Here is a 4,735-nt window from a genome sequence, read left to right on the forward strand (position 1 = left end):
TAGCCCTAGTTGACATTGAAGCGTATAATGAGACCCATGGTGTTCTCTAGGCTACCATTGGAAGCCACCAAAGCACACATTAAAATAATAGATTCATCCATTGTTACATGTCTATGGAGATATGATGGTGGCTACCATTGTAAGCCATTAGACCCATAGTGGCTACCATTGGAAGCCACCAAAGCACACATTAAATAATAGATTCATCCATTGCTACATGTCTAGTTACATGTCATGCAAGCTCAACAAGTACAGAGGATTAGGTTTCTTTCTAGACACAAAAAATATCTCCAAGGTGCAGTATGCATTCAAGATAATGGTGTTGAGATGAAAGGAATTTTCAATGGTAGTAAGCTTGGCCCTTTGACTGAAAATGCCTTAGAGGCTATTCACATGACAAAAAAGATTAGAAAATGAAATAAATTGAGATGAATACAAAAAAGGGGAGGAGAAGAAAGAAGTTGAGATGAACGTAAGGCTTAACAAGAAGCTTAAAAAAAGGTAGGAGAAGCTATGAAGGCTCAGTAAGAAGCTATGAAACCATCGCATCTCCATAAACATGGCCCAAGTTGTAGACTTACAAGAAGAAGAATGGGAGGTGAAGCTAGCATGACCTCCAAGATGGTTCATAAGGAAAAATTTGGACTAAAAAAAGGGTGTTGTAAGGGCTTTCTCTCTCTTCCATGAATCAAGGGAAAGTGCAAAAAGAAATATAAAATATTTTCACTCTTTCTCTTCTTATAGGATCACATTTTGGCTATATTGTAATAAATTCACCCTTTTTTTAATTATGGCATTATTCTTCTCCAAGGCTAACACTAGATCTCCTTAAAATTTAAAAGTACTTTTCCATTTGAACTAAAAATGTACAGGTTGGCTTATGTGGCCCTCTTAACTTACCACCTAACTTTCCCCTTCAAGTTCCATCAAATTCAGCAAATTTAAGCGCACTTTATACATTTCAATTGAGAAATTTTAAATATATCTTTGGATTTTAGAATTTCTTTTTATCCACACCTAGATTAGAGCATAAAGAGTGTTATTTTTCTAATTATTATTCAAAATTTAAGAATACATAGGTTTTCTTTTATTTTGAGGCTCATTTTGAATACTCTTATTTGATATTATTTAAGTTATCCACGTCTTTAGGACTCTTTTTAATAGTGTTATGAGGGTTTTCATTTAATTTTTCAAGTTTCCCTCCTTTGTTCAGTGAAAAATTCAAATCTATGTGTGGCCTTCAATTTGTGTAGTTGGCCACTCTTTTCTAGCTTATGTCTTCCTTTCCCTTTATTCACACATCAATGGCCTTCAATTTGTGTAGTTAGCTACTCTTTTTTAGCTCGTATCCTCCTTTCCCTCCATTCTCACATTCCCTCTCTTTCCCATTAGTCAACTCTATTCTAGCACAGCAAGGGTTGCACTTCCAACACAAACTTAGTAAGTGTTCATGTAAATCTTGGAAGTGTTCTATATTGTTGAGATTTTATTTTGGGTAAACTTTGGGCCAAGAACCATCTACTTGTATTATTGAGAAGCCACATAAATAAGCAAGATCTAGAGGAAGATGGTGTGGCATATATACGTAGTGAATGCCAACCTCTTAACATCCTTGGGTGTGGAGTTAGATCTTTCCATAGTGATCCCCTTGATTTGGCTATAGCTTTTAGGGAACACTATGTTGAAAGCTTCCTAAGTGATGGTTAACATGGTTATAGAATCATATGACTCCATGTTTGATGTAGGAAAGTAAGAGGCGAAGGGTGTGTGAGGGACTACATTGAGATATGTGAGGTGAGCGTGGAAGGTAGGATGTAGTGAGGTGAAGGGGTGTGAGGATACGTAGGATGGGCCCTATGTGGAAGGACAAGATGGCCTAGGTGGTCATATGTCTTTAGTTGATGAGAGGGGAAACCTATACACAAGGCCATCTTACCCTGAGGGAGGCAATGGCTTTAGCCATTTCAATTCTTGGACTGAATTATTGGCTTTATTTTGGGTTTTATCTAGACAATAATTAGTTGTGCCCTTGCTCTTCTAATTGTTAGGTGACTGAAGAAACTCAACGTTTGACTTGTCTTGTTACCTTGTCATGGTGTTCAAACTTTTCTTGGAACTCTAGTGTCTCACACCTACATCTTTGGCTCAAGTGGATATGGTTTTTATGATCATGCGGGTGTGGTCTAATGACTAAGCTTAAGCTTATGGTTTTTAAGTTTGGGCACCCAAGTGTGAATAAGGGCCAGTTGTATATAAGAGAATTTACCATAATACAAGGATATAATCCCTCTTTATGCTAAGTGAGTTGGGTAGTTGCAAGATAAGGGTGACCCATTTTGGTAGTTTTTTAAAAAGTGGGACACCCCTTGGATGGCGATTTCAAGTGGGCACCCTACCTTGATTGAGGTTCTCGAACCATGAAAGAGAAACACGTGTCCATCAAACATGTGTCCATTGAACACATACCTTGATCAAGGTATATGTCAATGCCAACCCAAAGCTCAATGAGGTCATTGGATATGTTGATATAACACATAATACAACACTTAGATATACCTTGATCCCGATACCTCCACATAGATATACCTTGATCCTTGATCATGAAAGAGATACATGTGTCCATTGAACACATACCTTGATCAAGGTATATGTCAATGCCAACCCAAACCTTCATGAGGTCATTGGATATGTTGATATAACACATAGATATACCTTGATCCTGATACCTCTACACCGTCACAACTATCATCATATGCCATGTAGATATCTCAATCAAGGTATCTACGCCGAGTCACATGCCATGCAAAATATCAATATTAAATGCCAAGCAAAGCAAATATACGAAATTGAGATGGCTAGGATGTAATCAAGCACCTTGATCGAGGTTCTAGATGCAATCTGGGCCGTTCGAGGGACCCATCGCAGGCCGTTCGAGAGAGAATGGTCGGGAGAAGAAGGATGAGCAGGAGCAGTAGAGTATAAGAAAGAGACTAAGGTAGCGTGAGAGGTTGCTTTACATAGAAACGAGGACTATATAGTTGCCTTGTATTTCATTTCCATAATCTAGATTATTAAACATAATTTTTAAATTAATTAATATATGATCTTATATTTATATTTTTATTGAACTAATACTTTTATTTTTTAAAGTTATATATTTTAAAATGTTTATAATAAGTTAATCAAATGTATATTTATAATTATAAGTATTTTAAAATTGTTAAATAATTTTAAAATATATTATATATTTTTATTTATTTATTTTAAAAAATATTTTTTTAATTTCCATATATATATATATATTATATAATGATTTAAAAAATAAAAAAGATATTTTTAAAAAATAGTGAAAATAAAATATATATTTAAAAATATAAAAAGAGCTTATGATGTGGCATTTATTGTCATGTGGCAGACGAGTGATGATGCACTTCCACGTGTGCATGTATGCATGACACTCATTATGAGGTGGCATTTCATGTAAGCATGTGAGGTGGCTTGCCATGTAAGCATATGGGGAGGTGGCATGCAAGGGAGTTGTAAGTATATGTAAGTATATGGGAGTGGCATGCAAGGGAGTTGTAAGTATATGGGAGGTGGCATGCAAGGTGCCAAACGTGGTGTGTGACTAGGATGATAAGCTAGCAAGCCAACTAAGTTGACCATGTGGAGGTGGCAAGGTGAAGCGGAAAGGAGCTTATGTGAACTCTCCCCAAAAGGAGGTGGCATAAACTAGGTTACCAAAGCTAATTAGGTTGACACATGGCATGAGCTCTAGGTTGGATCAAATACGAACCCGAAATTACCAAACCTACCTAGGCTTGTTCTTAAACCTTGTAGCGACATTGTGGACATAATATGAGAGGATTTGTCTTTATGATGGGTGGAAAATGGCCATCCTTATGATGGGTGGAAAATGGCCATCCTTTATCCAAATTTTTTAAATAAATTCATCATGATAAGTCCTTTGATTCATAAGAGTTTGGAGTAATTTGCATTAATATTAGAATTTCTCTTTATCACTTATAAATCCATACAATAGTCACAAAAATTAGCATAACAAGATAACAAATACTAATAAATCAAAATAATCTCTATGTTATGTGAGTTTCTTATGTTTAGATGGGACGTTCATTTGAGCTAAGACATAAAAGTTATTAGTGTTTTAAGTACTTAGCATCCTACCTGTTTGAATTGTGGGAAGGTTGACAACATAGTCCGTGTAATCAAAAGTGTACTAAAACGTATCAAATCTCTTCGATCAACGGATTATACCATTAGGTACCCAACTTTATGTGTAATGTTTAATTAAAAGACCTTCAATTAAAATTCCTACCCTAACTAGGGGGGATACTGGCCCTTGAAGGTGAAAAAATATAAGTTTTCACGTTGTATCAAGGGCACCCAACTACACAGTGGGTCACCCTTATCTTACAACCACCTAGCTCTAGTTATCTTCTTGCTCTTTGATCTTTTTATGTGGATGAGAGAGAGAGAGAGAGGGAGAGAGAGAGAGAGAGAGAGAGAGAGAGAGAGAGAAAGAGAGAGAGAGGAGATGATTCTATCTTCTTGCACATGTGCCTCTTTATGCTTTGTGTGAGAAAGTGTAAAGAGTGAAAGAGGTGAGTTCTTGTAGAGGGAAGTCCATCATCTAACTTCTTGGAGGTGACAAAACAAGAGGGAGGTTCAGGAGATTGGAGCTAGCAACCACTGGTAGAGCTTGGAGGTCAATGGG

This window comes from Cibotium barometz, chromosome 29 (assembly GCF_041138505.1).
Source record: "Cibotium barometz isolate CiBa-2024 chromosome 29, ASM4113850v1, whole genome shotgun sequence".
NCBI classification, from domain to species: domain Eukaryota; kingdom Viridiplantae; phylum Streptophyta; class Polypodiopsida; order Cyatheales; family Cibotiaceae; genus Cibotium; species Cibotium barometz.